Below are 21,251 nucleotides of genomic sequence, written 5' to 3'. Positions count from 1 at the left end.
AGACTGTGGGACACACAGCCACACAATTCATCAGTATAACCACCCAGAGCAGGAGGAGGGACATGGTTGGCTAAAGAGGGGTCAGGGAACTCTTTCTGATATAACAGCAAATGGACATTACTCTTTCACCCATCAAGACTCTTTCATGCAGGGGAGAAGATTAAAGGAAGAATACCATACAAAGTGGATCAGAAAAATTATATAACCGCTCATCAAACATTTAAAGGCTTATTTCCCATGGCCATGCCAAGTGCAAGAACATAGCATGATGCACTTAAATATTTCATCCAGATTATGGTGATGTAATATAATCATTTATGTAAGACTACATGGCCTTATCTACGCATAACTTGCAGTGAAGATGTGTAATTATCATACAAGAGAAAAAGAAAATCGGTTTGTGTTAAGGGTTTATTATTTTTTAAGCAAGCGAGGTTTACGAAGGACTTGGAGAAAATGAATCTTTATTAAGTGCAATCCCTCACAGTACATCTCTCTCTCTGTTCGAAACTGTGCAAGGGATTGTGGGACAGAGATGCATCAGTAAGCGGAGAGCAGATCTGCAGCAGTCTTGTCCGTCAGCGAATGAGTTAGTAGCAGCCTTGTGCGAGTCAGGGATGCAGCCAATGGGAACGTAGGCTAACGGGGCTGCACAGAAGGGGAGGCCTCTGCCCCTTCTCTCTTCCTGCTGACTCACTGCACAGAGCGCGCCCCAGCCCCCCTCAGCATGCTGGCTGTCAGCACGGCTCAGAGCTGCAGCTCGTCTCTATACGCACACACGGGCACACATGCACACAAGAGCACGCACAAATGCAAACACACACAGACACGCACAAATGCAAACACATGCATCCTTTCTGCAGGCCTCAATTTAGTTTAATTTCATTTAATTTATACACACATGCACACGCACAGTCTCAAACACACACACACACACACACACACACACACACACACACACACACACACACACGCACGCACGCACACTAGCACATTAGCACAAGCATACATATACACACCAACGTTTTGTGCCCACCACACATTCGTTCCCTGTCTATATTTTTGCCCAGATTTCACTTTTTTGTTATGGCACCACAACAAAACTTTTCTGGTTTTGGAAAAGAACATTTACCATGCAAACAATCATTCTGAAATGAAGCAACAAAGAAAGTTGCATCCAAAGCAAACAAAATAGGGTCATTTTATGTCCTTACACATAACCTCGCTGTTACACTGATCACACAGAACAGATGTTTTTTTTTTTTTTTTTTTTTACCAAGTGCATTAAAACCACACATGTTAGGGGACTGAAATCTCCTTTGATCTCTGGCCCTGTTGTGAAAACACTAATAGTACTTGATACTTGTGTGAAGAAATCCTAGGTTTAATCACAGTCCATGAGTCATCACTACAATAAGGTGTGTCTGTGAACCAGTCTCGTGATATTCAGTTAGCAGTGTTAATAAGTGTAAGAGATACTCTCCTGCTCTGCAGAATGAAGGACAGAAATCACTCCCAGCACCACAAACTGCTAATGAACTACGAGCTGTGCAGTTCCATCCAACAGATGTCATACAACCGAAGCTCAAGAATTAGCCTGCACATGGAAATGTCAACCAAGCAGTGTTTCCCATGGATTATTACAAGTCTTAGCTGTGCCTTCACATATAAAGACAATGGTACTAGTAAAAAATTCATGGGCTTCTATGGCAGATGTGTTTTCTAGCTACAGTATTGGTAAGACTTAAATAAAAACATTAACATTAACTCATAAAGGAAAATTTGTATATAACTGGTCAGAGTTTATATTAAATTTGCTGCTTGTGGCTCCTCTACAAGGAAGATCATTGTAATGACAGTGGCAAGTCCTATTGACCAATAATGATGATGTCACTGTTCTGATGTCATACGTTTTCAGTATGGATCAGCTCGTCTCTCATTCTGATGTATTCCTTAAAAGGGTCATTACAGGTAGTAGTCAACACGCAAACATGTCATTCTTAAATGTACGACTTAAACAAAACACTTCTGAATTTGAAATCACCCCTAAATGTGAATCAGAATGACGAAGGATGAGAAAAATCACAGTTCAGATTACAGTATATACAAAACACACACTGTTTTTGTGTGTGAGACACACAGGCATTCAGAAAACATGATTCGGAGAACAGAGGCGCTGGAGCAAATTCACATCTTGTTGCTACAGGCTATTCTCAGGGCCCAGAGAACAGGAGAGTTTATAGCTGTTTTTATTGCTAGATGGATGGATTCACTTTCAGTTTATGTGTGCATGCACCGGGAAACAGGCCGTATTTCATGCCTGTCAGACTCCTCGATCTGAGGCAAGGGCCGCTCCGTTTTCATGGTAGAGCGAGATCCTGAATTCATCTCGCCCCGGCTTTTAAGATTAACAGCGCGTCCGATAGCAGCAATACGTTTCCTCTGGCACATCTAGGCAGCCCTCTGTACCTAAGGATAAATCATACCTTCAGCGAGGTTCTCCCCCCCTATAGCTTTGTACATATTCAGCTAGCATGTGTTAATGGGACTTATTTCTCGGTTACATAATAATATGGGCATCACTCCCATACGTGAGAGCTACACAAATTAAATCATCTGTTCTCAGCCCAACACAGATGTACTGCGCAAAGTCCAGCTAGTGCGGTCCCACAGCGACTGCCGGGAGCAGAAGAGGGGGCCGAACGAGAGGTAGAGGAGAAGGGACTTGCCACTCTGTCTGAGAGGGTCCAACAGGCCAGAGGAGAAGTCACTGGAGCGCAGTGAGACAGGGCAGTCACCCAGCTGGCCTCCAGCGCTCTCCTACACTCCATTATACAGCTGTTGGGAAAGCAGCACAAAGACAGTAACTGTCCCTCCCTGCCAAATATAATCATAACCTGCTCGTTGCCAGCAGCCAGCTCCAGCATTACATCACACAGCTCTGACAGACGTCCACAAAAACAGACCTTATTGTATCAGCGCACACAGGCATGGTGAGCTAGACAGAGTACCCACTTAGCTAACTATACTCTGCTCCACACAGTGCATCTGCAGAATCAAAACCTGCCTTTCCATTACGAACTGCTGCCACTGTAGCGACATCAATCTCAGCAAGTAAACAGTGATGGTCATTTGCTCCATATTCACAGAAATCAACAGCTAAGCCATAAAGCCACTGACACGAATGCTTGGATAAACACTTTTATAATTACCAGTTGTGCAGTTGGAGTCAGTTAGCCTCCTCAGGGCCTGTCGCAGCGGGAGAGGAGAGCTGGTCAATGTCCGTCCAGCGGCTCTCTCAGGGTACTGAGGTCAGCCCTTTTCCTAAACGAGCTCAGTCAGGAAATCGGCCCGTGACACACAGAGCCCCTGATGATGATGACGCCAGCGCTAACAGCTGTCACTTTCAAAAAGTAAACAAGGGGACCGGCGGGGGGGGTTTTTGGGTGGGAACCACGTGACAGTGGCATGCAGGGCCGGCGGGGCTGCTCTCGGTGGCACAATGCCACGCAGTCCAGCCACATTGCTCACACGTAACCATTGACCCCCCCCAGCATCAACAGGGCTGCATATTTCCAGCATACTCTGTGCGTTTAGGGAGGCCCTCGTGCCCCAGAGGGATTCCACATGGCCCTATAAATCCTGACTTTAGTCAAGGTGCCAAACACCTCACCTGTGATGCTATAATCACTGTATCGGAGATTCAGAATGCCTTCACTCTTCCGCTTATACAGTATATATTTGCACACACACACACACACACACATGCCAGCCACATTAACACCTGTCACTTTGATGTCTTTCAGTTAATGTGGAATGACAAAACTCCTCTTCTAGCCTCAGTCTGACACAGTCCCTTCTCACATCACCTGTGTCCTATTAAGACGTAGCAGCACTGCTAGTAAAGATGCTGTTGACCAGACTCCACCTACATTACAAAGACAGTCAATTCTATCATATATTTGCAGAGTTAAGTAAAGGTTTTGAAAAGGAAAAACTCCATCAGTCCACAGCCCTAAAGGTCTATGCCAGGATTATACCTGTGCAACCACATCTGAGATGTTTCCTCATAATGAGGTAAGCGACCTCAAGAACAAGTTTAAAAGAAACATATGTTCAATTATTTTGTTCAGGAGCAAAGTTCAAATTTAGAAAAGTACAGCACCCACTCAATGCTCTGATTTCAAGCTCTATGTGCATGACCCCATATATATACACACACATATATATATATATATATATATATATATATATATATATATATATATATATATATACACATATATATGTGCATACTATGTATGTACTGTATATATATATATATATATATATATATATACACAGTACATACATATATAAATGAGGAAACATGACAAGTACTGCAGACTTACTGAAACATTATGAACTTGTTTAATTGTATCATGAAGTCAGCTTTAAATTGCAGGTGTAATTGATTCAATTAAAGACAAGTCTATCAGCTATCTCCTTAAAACTGCAAAGGGGCACTCAGAGCTGTTGAGGGATGGCGAAGGTTGCCACAGCAACACCACAGGACTGTCACCGGCACATTTCAGCCTGCTGTTCTGAACCCCTCCCCCTTAGGACTGCATTATTATGACATCACACAAGTCCACCCATAGCCTGGTTAAAGGACTGCAATGACATTACAAATGGAAAGACACAAGGGTTCCCAGATGAGAACAAATCATTCAGTCTATGTGTTTGATAGAGACTACAGTGTCAACCTGGTTGTGTCTACCGACAGTCCGCATGAAGCATGAGCTCACTACGGCCATCCACAGGTACCGATCAGAGGGTGGTAAGGGTATTAACATACAAGATGAGTCTCTTCTGTCCTGATCTTAAAACACTGCCTTGCTTGTGTCCTTGTGTAAACTCCCTACAACACATACAGAGACAATGAAACATAGCAGACTAATCAGTGTTTATTTATATATTTACTACAGCACTAGAGGGCTTGAGCAAAATGGTTTTGCATTAATGGAAATATCACAATAATCAACTTATCACTTTCAACAGTTAAGGAAAAAAAAAAAGAAGGTTACTGCTGGAGGGTAAAAATAACCGAGAGTAAAAGGTACCATTTGCTATGCATTGTGTTACTGGGCAACAGCAGGGGTTCCAATCCGGTAATGGTGCTTCAGAATTACCGTCATTATGAAAGCCATTAAGCTGTAATGACTGACATCAAAATCCTCCCACAGTACTGCAGGAAGGGTATGCACTGAAGCCATCAGTCCAACGGAGCATGAAAAATGCCTGAGCGCCAAAAATTCACCATAATATCCATCAACACAAGCCCATCTTTGGTCTTCCGTCTTGCTCAAGAATCACAGAATGTCAAAACAACATGACTGACTGTCTCTAATTAAACAATATGACAGCTTTTCACACAGAAAGCTTAAGATAGCACTTGGAATTTAAACCGTCTATTCCAAAACCAATAATCTTGGACTCTAATTTTACAGCCTATTATGGTAACATACAAAGTTGGTTAAAATGATAACACATTGAGATGAGCTTGGAAACATCCCTTTTTCATCTGTTCTGAGCTATTGAAGAGGGGTTACCATGCAAGATGTGAGACAAGGAGCATGCATTTCAGTTAACAGTGAAATTGAGCGATATTCAATAATTTCTCAATCAAGGCCTTTAACCGTCTCAGACTATGGCCCATGAAGCAACACTGTTGTAAATCAACTGGCTCCCAAGTACTTTGGGTTTATATAAACCTACAATGATGGGACACAATTCAAACCCAGTTTCTCATTATAGCAATAAGACTTCCCCTCGAACGAGGTTGTATTTCAACCCTGCAGTTATGCTTAAAGTGGAGTGAGATCCTGTCTCAGGGTCTAGGGAGAGCTTGATGGCTGCAATGTTCCTGTCATATTGGTCTAGTGGTCGGGAAAATATGCTTTTGACCAGTATGTTGAAAGTTCAGATCCTGGGAGGGGAAGTGCTATTGTATGCGTTAGTAAATATCTAGCAGTTTTAACATGACAAATGTAATTTACCCTGGTTAAATGTGTCTGGAAAGAAAGTAAATAATGTGATAGAATAATCTCAAAATCTCTTTCAATGGTTAGTAGTAATGCTAATTACAGCCAAATGTGCATCTCAAAGCATCAGTAAATCCTAAGAATTTGGCTTTTGTGCATTAAAAATATTCACTGGGTGGGGACAAGAGTTGTGAAGAATGTAAAGTATACATCATAAAATACTGCTAAGCAAGCATCTTTAAGTATAAGCAAATCTCAGAATATAACTTCCTGAGCATTATGAACAGTGGAGCCCTGGATTTTACAACCACAAAGGAGACCTTCATCCACTATCATGTGAGGATTTTAATCGGAACGCTCTTCTGTACTTTCCACTCCCAGCTCCATGTGAATGAACACCCAACAGCGACAAGACGTTGCACAGAGATGAATGCTTATCAGACGCTGCTTTAATAATCCCTGATCTCCTGCTTCTTCATATTCCTGTTTAATCTCCCGAGTTTCCATTTTCATCTCTCCCTTGTATGGGACTCATCAGCTTACCTCATGTTTGTTATCACACAGGGCGTGCTAAACCCGCAGCATGCTAAATCTCCATCCGTCAGGGTGCGCGTGGCCGGGGGGGTCGCCCCATTTGATGAGGGATTATTGAGAGAGGAGGGCACTCTTCCATAACACCCCCCCCCCCCCCCCCCTCCCCGACACACACACACACTCTCCCTGCAGGGCAGGACACCCCTTCCCCCCTCCCTGTGAACCGTTTAAACACCTACCCCCCTTTGGGCAAAGGCAACTATGCATGGATGTCAAATACAGCACACAGAACAGCATTAGAAAATGTTAACACAGGAAATAAGGTAGTCATGCATTATAGGTTGGAGGGGGGAAGAGAACAAAGACCCTGATTCTTACTTTCAGATAGAATGAACGACTCAAATTAAGAGCCAGATTTGGCAACAACAGAGGAGCAGAAGGATAAGGCCTTCTTGGATGGATGAAGGACGAAGGATGACAGTAACCTCTGAGGGTCATGACCCCAGGGCATCAGATTAAAGAGCGGCTGATATTCCAGGGTTGGGGCTGCTGGGACCATGCACTGCTGTCAATAACAATGAAAGCGGATTCTGATTCTCGCTTCATCCATTACTGAACAGCCATTAAGGGAAATGCAGTGGCACTGCAACAGTGAAGAGCCCTACCTGCCTCTCCACTGTGTTTCAGCTTTAACACATCACTCCTCTACTGCCGCATTCGGTATTCCAAATGAAAGACACACACTCTTCAGGCAAGTGCTCGTATACACGGAATATACTGCAAAATGAGACTGTTACATTGCACCGGCTCTGCGTATGACGATTTCGGGAGTTGTCAGATTTATTTAGCAACAGACCCAAATGGTGATAAAACCCGGGCAGAAACGAAAGTGGTAGTAATCCGTTTGTCTAGGATGTGGCTCAGAAGGGATTTAAACACAGGCTCCCATGGAAGTTTAGTGGGCCACTGAAGCAAGTCACCTGATTAAGGTGACTCATTAAGTTAATCATCATAACCAGTCCCATTAACTTCTGCCAGTTCAGAGTGTTTACACCACAGTCAAAATGAAACTACAATGGCTCTCAGCTGAATGTGGGCCCAAGGATTTGAGCTGATTATAGCCGATCTACAGACACTGTTAATACATTAATACGATCAAAAATATTGTCAATTCATGTTCAGCAATTTTTAAATAAGGCTTCTTACACGACACAAAAATGCTTCAGTTCCTTTCCTTAGGTTCCGTGTTTTTGCTTTCCTTCATAGCAGTAATAACACTGCAAGAGGACACACACATAGCCTACAGAACGTTTCACTGATTCGCATGGGCCTACCTACCATAACCAGCAGGTTACAAATGTGCTTACGCACAAAGACGTTATCACATGTTTATCCATGATAGGAGCTAACACCACCGGGTCTCTGCATCTCACTTCCTTCTCGTGTGCGTATACCACACGGTTCAGCACTCCATTTCCTGACAACCTGCCAGTGAACACCACGCAGACACTACAGATTTGGCAGACATAATGAGCACAACGCTCAGAAAGCTTGGTTTTAAGCATGGACTTAAGAGAGGATTCTGTTTCATACAACAACCATGCAAATGAGGAAACCCAGCCAAACAGGTTTTTCTATCTGTGAACATCCCAGGGACCTGCACTCTCATGTCATCTCTTTCTCCACCTCTCCCCACGCCCACTTCCTGCTCTGGAAGGATGCCTCAAGGCAACCTCATCCATATATATATATACTGAATAGCTTGGATGTCACTCTCTTCTGTAACTGGATATAGTGTATTAGTTAGTCATGTTGATACCCATCCTTAAAGCAAAATAAATCCACATTTAGGCATGACACTTTGCCTGCACCACAATCACAAAAATAAGTGTGAGCTGTTACATGAAGACATAAACCACAGTATCTCATAAACCTGAATTTTGATCAGTGCTGACCATTAAATAGGTCCTTCAGTCATACACATGCACCCCACCCATGTAGAATTTGAAGGCACGTTGACCCAATAATCATTCAGGACAGTATCCTCAGTGCAATCCGAACTGTCTGATTAACACAAGTCCATGCTACTCTCAGATATCGCGTTTCACTGAGACTTTAATCGATTTGCCGAGCACCGCTCCTCATATCGGTAGGGTCTGTCTCAGACACGGGCACCAGCCTGCAGTCTGCCCACAGAGATAATCATTCAACAGCTCAAAAAACGAGACAACGTGACACAATTACAGCATGTGCCGGTTTGCAAAAAAATGTTCTCTAGGAAGGCACAGGAAGCTGTCAGAACCGAGCTAAATCTGAGTCGAGCTAAGGGGCCAGCGCAGATGTGGCACACCGCTGAAGGACAGCCATGACGTGTCGTCTGCAGATTTCGCGAGGCACCTGGGCGCACAAAAGAGACGGAGAGCACTCTGCTACAGAAACGCTAAGTGCCGGGAACATGACCCCAAACACTTTCCCTGAGACAAACGAGAAGGGTCTGTTGTTCATCAGCTGCCTCGCCTGCACAGATCCGGAGTGAAGACATCCATTAGCTCACTGTTAGTCTGACTGGCAATTTATTGTCATAAATTGTAATCAGCACTTTCTGTGTGTGAAGACAGGCACAGTAATTCGAACTAATTCAAGACTTCCAATCAGAGGGGAAACAGACATTCGCCTAAACCCTGGTGGAGCAAAACCCTTGCGGAGGTCTGATCAAACAGTACAACCGCAAGCTGAAAGCAAAACTGAAAACAACTACAGATCAGAGGTCAACACAGAAAGAAATTCACCCTGCATGTCACAACATGCTGCCCACATTCAAAAAACCATGACGCTTCTGTGCTGTGCAATTCATTTGCATAAAATATTCTTGTATAAGCGGTGCATCATGCATGACCATCTGGGCTTGGAGTTGCCAGCTGAGTGAAGTGGCAGTAGGCTGCTACATTTCTACATCTTCCAAGCACTGAGTCTTTCATGTCATCAATTCAAAAGATCACTCAGAAGTAAATTAAATAAAGCCACTGCAACCCTCTGATGCAAAATAACACTCTGAGCTCTCATAATATCGTACAAAGTACAACATTTCTAGGCAGTTATAATCAGAGACATGCACCAGACTGGGTGGGGAAGACAACAATAATATCACTTTTATGTTTCTTCTTCTAAACAATCAGGGACATTACTTGGTTAGCAACGACACATTTTTACCTAGACTTCCAGTTTTGGTCCCCTAACATTCATATGTATAAACTGGGACAAGGAGAGACTGCCTGCCACGTACATAGTGTACCTGTTTCTTTCTGAGTAATTCTTAGTGCTTCTCACACCTGCTAGCATAACAAAAACACATGAGATGATGAGTGTACTGAAAGACAGAGGCATCAGGGGATGCTTTACAGAGATGCCAGGACCGAGACAAATCTGCACCTGTGAGACTCACTGAGGCAGACTTCCTCTGAACATCATACATGCAGTACGGCGCCGGACATGTACACAGGCCTGCCATCAGTCTGCCTGCATGCACTCGGAGAGGCAGATTACAGGGTGTGAACGCAGTGTCAAAGCTTTCCTGTTGCCTGGACCAGCAGAGCAAGGAGGCTTTCTCTAACCACCCCCCCAGAGACAGCGAGAGAACGAGAGAGAGAGATGTCACACAGATGCTGGCTTTCTCTCTCTCTTTCTCTTTCCCTCTCTCCATGAGAAAGCAAAAAAAGGACTTACTTCATCTCCATGGCTGTTCCCGTTTGCTTTCAGGTAGCGACTGAAGGGAGAAATGATCGGGCTGCCCCCTGTCAGAACGTCGGTCCCATTTCTCGAACGTTAAGTACGCGTGCGAGGCTTGAGTGTCGGGTTACAGCAACACAGACTCTCGGCACAGCGAGCACCAGCCCTGGTAGGGGGAGGGGCTCTGCTGTCAGGGCAGGGTAGCGACCAATCAGAGGGCTGCTCCAGGCTTGTGGGCAGCACTGTGAGTCCCTGTGCTTCAGAGCAGGGCTTGGGGCCGGAGGCGTGTGCAGAAGCAACAGCCCCTCTAGATAAAGGGGGTGGGGCTGGGTTTGGGGGGGGGGGGGGGTGATATGTACGCAGGGACATGAGGAGGGAGCTGGTGTGTTGTCTAAGGACAGGGAGTAGCTGTCACAGGGAAGAGGACTTGCGTACATTTAAATTCATATCACTGACACTCTGCAGCAAGTCTGTGCAAGGCAGCCAAATGAAGAATTCATAACTCTTATATTCTACTTTTTCGAGTAACCTTTATTGTTATTTTCTGTGCATTACAGATGTTTGTAGCCTTTTTAAACTTGATTATTGTCCTCATCTGCTCCAGATGCACACTTTAAACCACTGCCTGAATTCTTAAAAAAATATATAATTTCAAATTATACTAAGTCACATTTTCTGAGGCTCCCCTTCCAATGTATTAATAAATGAAAGTTACTGCCGACAAAGATCACTAAAAGACACTGGGGCATTTTATTGCTATGGGAACTGCATGACAACTGTATATACTGTAGGTCTCACTTCTCAAAGAGATCCTCTTTCAAGTCATATTCCCTGTCTTCAAGGAAATATTACTGGTCTGAAACAATTTCAACAATGAAATAAGCTGGAAAAGAAACAAATCAGCAGATGTGTAATGCATTACCTGAAGGTAGTAAACAATGCACCAATTCACACTAAAGACCAAACACAGGGAAGGTATGTCAAGCTTGGAGAAAAGCAATGTGAATTTCAGCTGCTACAAAAGTGCTCACGAAAGCATGGTTTCAGTGTGTGGGTGGAGTTTATCAAGGGTTCCTCTCAATGAGCAGTCTGCTGCAGGGGAGGTCTCACAGATGAACACTCTCCCTACAGCAAAGTCACACTGACACTAGCCGACTTCTCAAACCCCGCTACTTCTCACCGCACATCACAGATCCTGCCGTGAACACAGCTATCGACCAGGAAACAGACCGCAACCAGACACCGACCAGGAAACAGACCGCAACCAGATATCAACCAGGAAACAGGCCGCTACCAGCTACTGACCAGGGCAAACACCCAGACCGGTAGGATTCTGCACAAACACAACTATTCAATCCTCTTGTTTCACACTTAGTCCTAGACTCTTCAGCCACTATTTTTTTGTCACCAAAACATTTTTCATTAAACAAGCTCATAATGATAGACGAAAAACAAAATGTGATCATAAAAAGCACATAAACGTTAAAGTGCAAGTCAATGACTGAGTCCCTCTCAGCTGCGAATCCTCCACTGCAAGTTTTTTTTTGTGTGTCCATTATCAGTTCAGAAATTTGGGTAACCCTTCTGAGCTCTGTCTCCAGCATACTTCAGAATTAGTCACCAACAATTTTGAACCAGGACTTCTTTGCCTGTGTCAAGGTTCAAGTATTGCGAGCACAACAAAAATCATATTATTGAATATGTACGCTCCCACAGATGTAATTTAAATCATAAAGGGTGTGTACTGGTTGGAAGCTTTATTCTTTTTATCTTTCATACATGAGAGGTCACTCAGCTGGTTGTTTTGTTGCAAGTGACCCCAGGGACAGTAAACACGCAGATATGATACCATGTGACCTGGTCAACCATAATTTCTGAGAGAAACAGGAAATGGCAAGACACAGGAGACAAAAAAGCCTTTCCGGTCCAGTTACTTCACCCACAAATCACCAGGGACTTTGAAGACAGCTTAACCTTCTCCTTGAACCTCCGGCTCTGTGGTCACCCTGGCAGGCTAGCGGAATGACCCTGATTAACGGCAAATTCTAAAAGGGTCTTTAGAATGGGCTAAAGAACACTTTTTCAAAACCCCACTCTGTGACTGAAAGTCTGTTTTTCAAAACAGCTTTGCTTGATAGCATGACAGCTTTTTTGCAAGAGCCCTTTGCTAAAGCTAGGTAACTGCACAATTATTTGAAATAACATTCTGTCAAATGAATCCTGTATAAGAGTAGTTTTCTTGCGAGCTGTATCAAGTGACATTAACAGGAACGGATTTGTTTAGCTGACTGCACCATCAGTGATGAGCTTGTTTCTTTGCAGGATGGCATTATACATCTACAGCTTAACACAAGCACAGCAGACAAATTTTGAACACACACTATGTGGACCACACCAATGGGGAAGAGCTTCTCAATGTTCTTTTTTCCAGTAATGTACACTTAATGAACCAAACATTGCCAGTGTTTGGTAAACGCTATCATTTCCATATAATGAGCCATATTCATGAGCACTGGAACGAGACGTTATCATCACTGCTGGAGTCAGCCGCTCGCTGCGCAAATTCAACGTGACAGCGAGAGGGGGCCGCGCAGACTCTCCCACGTGGTGCAGTCGGGGGCTAAAGCGAGACTGCCACACATCACTGGCATCAGGACGGCCGTGACTGCTCCATGCAACCTGCCTCCGCGGCAGAACCGAGCAGCCCCCCCGCCGCAGTCTGAGAGGCCGCTGACGGATTCCTAACTGGTAGGGTAGGAACTGCAAAGAGAGACGACAGCAAGCGGGGCAAAGTGACAGAGGGGAGACAGCCGGCAGCGGTGGGGGGGGGGACTGCATGGAAGACACCGTTGACTGTAATGGAATGCGACTGTGTTTTTTCCCTTAAACACAGAGAACATGGCAGACTGGGGGAGAAGGCTCTGGGCAGACAGTCACCTCTCACTGCCAAAGACAGAGGGCACATCAGTGACACTGTGATTGGGCCCAGTTCCCCCTTCGCTGTGCAGTCTCCTCTCATACAGCAGATGTGAGTCCATTCAACACAAGAGTGATTCCTGCACACAGCCACTGACTCCACTGACACACGCTAGATAATAAAATGGGAACTGTGCCTTTAAAAAAATATTCATAAATAATTAATAGTTATGAATGAACTTTTATTATATGAACTTTTTGCCCCCTTTTATTGAAATTATATCCCAGAAGAAATAAGCCTGGGTGTCTTCCCTACGGGTCTTTCCAGGTCATGTGCAAAAACCGCAGGGCCTCTGTGCATTGTGTGCACCCATACAATGGGCAGGTCTGATTCACGCACTGGGGCTGAGGCAAACAGTGTTGTGTCTTGCTGAGCACTTGCAGGCACTTCCAGACAGCACAGCAAGGCTGGCTGAGCTCAGACCTCAGATAGCACAAGACTACTGTGTGCACAGACCGATAATGAGAATGGTTTCCAAGCCTGGTTTTCTCCTGCGTCACTTATCTGTCTGCTCACCCGAAGACCTGGCCTGGACTGCCCCCCCCCCCCCCCCAGAGTGACAGTGCAATTCTGCTGTTCCCTTTGCCTGACCTTTGCAGGACAGCTATTATTGTATGAGCCACTGCTCATACCACCCGCCCCCCTATGCCACCAATCAGTCACTCAGGTCTCTACCATAATGATGAAAATCTGAGATAAAATAACTCCAGCATCAATGCTAAACAGAAAATAATTTCTATCCTGGTTATAAATGGAGTATTTTCTCCTGGAAATAGAAACATCTGTTCAGTGGTTCTCAAAACACAGACCAATCAGCATAGCCCACATGATGTGACATGCTGTAAGCAAACCGTCTGCATGACATCCCAGCACCGTTAAGTGGACAAATTATTTCCATGCCACACAGAATGAAATGACATCTAAACCTATGTCATGTGATAGTATTCAACTTGAGAGACAGAAAAATACTTTCGTTCTTGAGTTGTGAGACATGAGGTGACATCATCTTTGCGGCACATGAGGTCAAATTTGAGAAGCAGGTTGAGTTCATGGAAACAGGATGGGTTTATTGTTTCAGGTGCCTGCCAACTTGGCAATTGATATCTTATGTCTGTTTTTTTTTTTTCTTTTTCATTGGTGAAATATCTAACCTCGTTGTTGAAAATAAACCAGTAACTGCAGAAAGCCCTTAAAAAGAGGTAAAGCAGTAAGAGTAATTTGACCCTTTCTGGGAACGGAGTGATCACCTCCACTTCACATCAGGTAGAAGATTAGGTGACAAACTACACAGTATGAACGGTGGAAGGCAGTGCAGTCAAACAGCTGGTGGAAGCTGTTCAGCTAAAGTGCATCAATCCTGTTGGCAGGCCCAACAGACTTTTCCCCCCCGCAATCAAACAAATGCCAGTTTATCCATTCCCCCAGTAATCTCTTCTGGCATCCCTTAAAATGATTAAGGGAGTCTAAGAGACGGTTCTTTGGAAAAGACACACATCATAGCTGATTAGTGAGAACCTCCTGGCACATAAACAGTGAAGTCCTGTACTTCAAAACAGAGAAGCCACATACATAACACAGTACAAACAACTTCCACTTTACCCCTTTAAAGTACAACAAGGTTTGCTTAAAGATCAAATCAAAGATACACAATGTTGATATAATGGAGGCTAGGAAACAGCCCTCAGCTCTGAGTCTACATGCATGACTTCCACGACAGGGCTGGCTCTTCTGATAACTGTTTAATGGAGTGCTTACAGTGATCCAGCACAACAATTTTCACAATAGTCACAAATCGCTCTGCCAACAGACTCGGGCTTGGGCTTCAGCAATAATCTCTGACAGAAAGACATTTTCCTAACATGACAGACAGCTGCACCGGGGCTGAGAGGTCATTCGCGTTTATAATGCGGTCCATGGTTTTTGGCATGGGCACAAGTGCAGTGCCACTAAATTATGCTTTTCGAAACCACTGTCAAAACTAAGCCCTCATTATGCTAATTCGGGCCACGGAGGGGGAAGAGGCATACATGGTCGCTAAATCTGCTTGGAAACAGAGAGTGTTATCAGGCTGTGTTAGCAGTGAAGCCGAAAGGGATGAGGGGCAGAGTGCTTATATGTCTTTTCACGCCTGGCTTGGTCCTTATTCCTCCTCTCCACCACAGGCTGTGCACACACACTGACACTATCATCACTGCGGGCCAATCGTGAGTTCTCCTTGGCCCCAGCTTGTCAGCGACATTGTCATTCCATCAGAAACCTCAGTGAGATGAACTTTGACCACCCATACAAATTATTAACTTGAAGCCCATATTCCAGCAGCAATCATCTGTGGAAACATGACAATTCTTCAGAACAGCACAGCTGGGTTTTACTCACTCTCAGCACTCACAGTACTGTGGGAAAGCTGCAGCATGTACTATGGTATGGCTTTTAACCCTGGTTTAAAAAATATATTACAGAATGTCAGAATGACAAACTTAAGCAAGTGTTTCTTTTTATCTGAAATATCATTTCTTTGTTCATTTCAGCTACCATTGACACCATAATGTGGCTTAAGTAAGCTAGAAAAAAAACACTACCTCAATGGTGTTATTTAAGGCCGCACTGCAAAGCAGCAGAATTAACCCGCCTCATATTTCTACTGTACAATCAACATCTGTGCTGACTCAACTTTCCCAAGATTGTAATGTTGCTACTTTTAATATCGTGGGAACAATATTTATTACACTAACAATGTCGACTCATGGAATTCACCTGGATTATTGTGAACTGCAGTCATTTTACAAAATGCAGCAATCTTGGACATTTCATGCTGTATGCTCAGATGGACGTATTTGTGCAGACACATACCTTTATTGATCAATATAGAAACGACATTATGAAATATAATGAGTAGCTGTTCAAAGGCAGTATCAAGGTGAAAATACACAAAGTGTTCATTGTTCCTCACTGAGAGCCCTGAACAGGCATTATTCCTCACATTTGAAACATTTTGATGATTCATGGAATGACAGTACAAAGAACTCATTTTACACCAAGGTCAACTGAGGCATTATTAAAAGAATTACACAAAGCATAATTTACCACACTGCTCCAGTTGCCATGGATACATGGCTCCTGAGTTGCTGGGAGGTGGGCACAGGTTACAGGTAACACTTTATATGTTGCCATACATGCACCATACCACTGAATCAGTCACTTGGAAGTATCATAATATCACAAGTGGACCACTGATAATGATTAGCATTTCCTGTTAGGAATGTGAACATGAGTGCTTTCTGAAGGCCATTGTTACTGGAAAGAAGAAGATTTGAAAATAAATCTAAATATTTCCCATTTTAGTCTACAATGCCACATCATACTGGACCAATTGCAGATATTGTTTTAATCAAAGTTTCCAAAAAAACTGGGATCTATTTATATTTCTAAAATATCATTTTATTTTAAAAAGCATTAAATATATGTTTTTCAACTGTGTTAAATCAATACTCAATTCACGTGTGTGTGTTTCTGTGTACATACGGCCCCATTGTGAAGACTTGAACGGATTACAGCTGTAAATCACGAGAAAATTTTATCACAAAAAAAAAAAAAAACAATTCATGAGACCTTGATATCCCCTGCTGGAAGGACCAGGAAACAACACTCCCAGAGTAAAACTGACATTCAGTGAAACTGAAAGCTTTTCTAACTCAGGAAAGCATGAAGATTCAAAAAACTACAAAACACCAATATATTTAAATAGTACATGAAAGCTTAGGCTGCATGTTGTGCACTGAAAGCACATCAAGGAAGTCATGCATGAAACATGCAGTCCATCTCCTGACTCATAAGAACTGCTCTGAGGAGAGAAACTAAGTGGGTGCAAACATGCACAAATGTGTGTGTGTGTGTGTGTGTGTGTGTGTGTGTGTGTGTGTGTGTGTGTGTGTGTGTGTGTGTGTGCGCATGCTATATTGCATATATACTCTGGATATGACTGCAAGCTGCAGCCAAGTCAAATCTGCATAAACAGTCAAATACCATGTCAGCAACTCTGGTTATGCAACTCTAACAGTGTCACTCACCATCAATCCAGAACTCACAGTACACAGGAGAGCAATATTTCAAGGCTTGATGCGGTATAGGACACAATGAGTCCAGACTGTATATAGTTTCTGACCCGGAAAGTCTCCATAATTGATCATAATAGTTTATGAAATGCAGTCAATGAATGCTATGATTCTTGATCACACCCTATTCCTGATGAGCACACAAGCCACAATTTTTGACCACAGCCAAACTACCCTGTCACTTTCTGTCCCAAAAGCTAAAGCTAAGTGGTGTTGGGCTTTTTTTAATACTTGGATGGGACACCCTCAGGGGAAACCAAGTTGCTGCTGGATGTGATGCTAGAGGGCCAGTAGGGGGCAGCCTTCCCCATGGAGCAAACAGACAACCAATACCTCATTGTTGTGACAGAAACACTGAGCGCTAAGAGCCTCTGGCTTTCAGACGAGATATTAAAGGTCATGACACACTGTAGTCATAAAAATTCCTGTCCACAAAGGGGCGGCCAGTCTCAGTGCCCTGGCCAAATTACCAATCTGCTTCTCTCAGTTTGGCCAATTAATCATTCCCGTTTAACTGGCTAAATAAACCACCCCGATGCCCACCCCTTAACGTGGATGGTGACCAGTAATGGCAAAAAATGGTCTCCTTCCACCAGTCAGGTGGGGGTTGCTTGAAGTTACAGGTGTTGTCAGTTGTCAGATGAGAGATAATGACCACTTTCCCAAGCATTATTTCACTACAGACATAGGGAAGTGTGTTATCCAGAGGTCAGGCGCTATCTGTCTGTGCCCTTGCTGTATTTGAGAGCTTTACTGCCCTGACATTGATGACCCATCCAACCCCCGAGGCTGAGCTGCACTGCAGCACTGACTGTCTCGCTGCCAACGATGGGGCTTCACAGGAAAGACTGGCACTGTCACTGAATATAATCACAAAATAATTTTTGAAAAATGTTTCGAAAATGCAGGACTCTGGGCACCATTCCAGGAACATCTTGTTAGCAATGCAGAGAATAATACACTTCTGCACATTGGTTTGTGCAATAATATTTCATGGTACACTGACTCAGGAGGCTCAGAGGAACTGATTCCGATAATTGAGATTCGTCAGCTTGACTTACTTGATATAAATTATTTTCACCCAACAGACACAAGCTAAACAATGCATTCATCTATGGTAAATCTTGCAACATAATACAACTGAGAAAGGTAAGTAACTTGGCAGGATTTTAAGACCCAGGTAAGCTGAAAAAGGAGACACTAAGCCAGTAAAAAGACATAAAAATCCTTGTGGAAAATGTGAGCCCAGAACCCAAGGATTTCAGGAGCGAATAGGGCCAAGGACACGTTTACCAGTTCTTTCAGCAGCAGCCTATTAACTCTTATTTCTGATACGCTTCATCCATCTCGCACGTCATGCTCAAGACATTTTCCCATTAAAACATAACAGCCCCGTGGTAGACCCTGCAACCTTTAACTACATAATGAGCGCAAGCCCGTGGGACACGTCTGTAATGATGTGCGACTGTCTCAGAGAACGGAGCACACAGCTACGCGTTCTGATGTTCATATCCGAAGAGGAGGGGTACTCTGTTGAATGATGTTACACGTTGTAATCACTCGTTGTAATCACTCAACCTCAGTGCACAGGGAAAAAAGCGTGGTGGAATGCGTCATTTTACTGCAGATTGCGCGGTTGAGTTTGAATCAAAACGGGAATGTTCAAGTGTCTGGACACGGGTTAATTTCCGTTACAAAATACAAAGAACAATTATTGCATTCAGCTTCCGCTTCAATGAAGCTGGCATTACATTCACCTCTACTAATCAAAGTCACGCCACCCACAACATAAGCGGCAGCCAGGGGACGCGCAGCCGCGGTGGATCAGTGGAACTGTCTGTCAGGTCGCGTCAGTGACAGCGGGGAAATCTTCTGCTGACGCATGCGCTGCCGTCACAGATGATCACCCTCCGCTTTACTGTATATCTGTCGATCCAGATCGACTCTGCCTGACAAGCCATGGAAGCGTTGCAAATCAGACAACAATGTCTGTGGGTACCATTAATGCATTGTTCTGAGGTGTGGCAGCTGTACGAATCCGTTCAGTACAGAATATCAAAGGCCTATTGTTTAACTAACACTAAAAATATTACAACCAATCATTCATATGGCTATGAATGGTTGCAATCATTATAAATGACCGAAAACAAGATAGTTGCTTTACATAGGTTATATCTGGCAACTACATGTAACAGTTGTATCAATATACAACACACAAGAATTCGCTGCATTACTGCTTTTTAACAGTATGAATCAGAAATGTATTGAACATATCACTTTTAAACAGCTGTGATCTGCATTTATTGATGAGTCCCATCATACCTCACACAATATGAAGTTGTGATGCTCCATCCATTTAATAGGAGACTTATCATAAACTAATATTTAAACTCAATTCGCATCGTATTTCCTGAATGTACTTCTAGTTTGCAGTACAGTCCAGTAGCTATTATCTTACAAAAGGTTACCTCCAAAATCTCCGTTAGCGACATACAATATTTACTACACCAATTAGGAACGACTTATGCGATTTCCAATGAAGACCGACGACAGCTAAAGGTAGTCAATTCGGAAATCAATTCTGCGGGGTACAGCTTGAAAACAGTAAAATTGCTGAACTGGAGTGGCCTTTGCCACTTCCGATTATATTGCAGTCCCTGCTTGAATTCAAACCGAGTTTTCAGTGAACCGGCGTCGCTACTTACCATTTGGAAATGATCCAAGCTGCATATCCCATACACGGATGTTGTTTACTACGTGAATTTCAGTATGTTTTATCCAGCTGTAGTCTAGTAAACACGCATCGAATGTGGCAACAGCCCACTGGAGGACAAGATTCCGCGACTAAAAGCGATTATCCCATACATTCAATTAACTTATTTACAGAAAATGCCAAATATAGATTATAGAACATATACAAAAGCAAACAAGCAAACCAAAACAATGCAAAGCGCTAGACTATGTTCTTACAGCTGACCAAACGCAAAAGAGAGGAAGACAACACATACTATCATGTGATATAAAATGAATGTACTCGCAGGAGTAGCCGAAGTTTGAGTGGAGACATGCACAAAATCAACACTGTGGTGCCTATTAACACGTTTCAACGTAGGAGTAAAACTTTGGGAAATTAAAATCTAGTTGCCAGTTCGCGGCAATGATATTTCCTTAATATGCTTAAATATTAAAATCACATTCAATCAAATTCGCGAATCGTCCTACCTTTGAATGAGGTGTGTGACAGACATTTTGTAAATTCAAAGGCACACCAGATTTTTTCTATTCCCTCTTGATAAGTGGCGAAAAAAAAACGAAAATACGGATGCACACAAACCTGTCAGAAAATGTTCCCATGCGCACACAAACCACCGAATCACTGCACTCGTTATATTGTCAGTGCCACCTCTCTTATGTGGAAACAACGCATGACGCACTCGGACGGAAACAATCAGAAGCCTTGATAAAAAAAGCTACATGAATCGCGAATTTATAAAGGACACGGCATAAGCATACTCACGTTCCGGAACATCTACGAATCGTGTCCACTCCCTTCCAGCAAAATATGCGGATCACGGAGTCGAAGAGACGAGACGCTCTCTGAGCCGCAGTACATACGAAGTAATTCCTGACTGAACTGGCGGTCCGTCCTCTACCAAATTCAGTATGCATGCGATGCAGCTTTAGGATTCACTGCAGTTAGTGCAGGAATTATAATCTACCCAGGGAGGGAGGGGTGGTGCAGGCGGGATACATATAATGTAGTCTAACCGTAGCATACCGTACTGTGGATGCACAACTAAATAAATCAGAAGCATTATTTCCCTACAGATTAGTTTGGGGAAATTAAAAATAAATAAATAAAAATAAACACTTGCAGAT

General features: G+C 43.5%; 1 protein-coding gene across 5 annotated transcripts in view; it reads right to left on the bottom strand.

The window, feature by feature from the left end:
* LOC118769583 (tripartite motif-containing protein 2) overlaps positions 1–21,034 on the bottom strand; it is a 32,359-nt gene extending 11,325 nt beyond the window's left edge. Inside the window, exon 1 of one of the 5 annotated variants that reach the window (XM_036516741.1) lies at positions 20,890–21,034. The gene's annotated coding sequence lies outside the window, so the exon portion shown is untranslated. Of the gene's footprint in view, positions 1–3,212; positions 3,233–10,280; positions 10,403–20,594; positions 20,659–20,706; positions 20,774–20,889 lie in introns of those variants that run through there. The other 4 variants (XM_036516742.1, XM_036516743.1, XM_036516740.1 and 1 more) reach the window with 4 other exon arrangements.
* Positions 21,035–21,251: the final 217 nt, after the last annotated feature.

This window comes from Megalops cyprinoides, chromosome 22 (genome assembly GCF_013368585.1).
Source record: "Megalops cyprinoides isolate fMegCyp1 chromosome 22, fMegCyp1.pri, whole genome shotgun sequence".
NCBI lineage: Eukaryota > Metazoa > Chordata > Actinopteri > Elopiformes > Megalopidae > Megalops > Megalops cyprinoides.
This window is presented reverse-complemented; position numbering and strand designations above follow the sequence as displayed.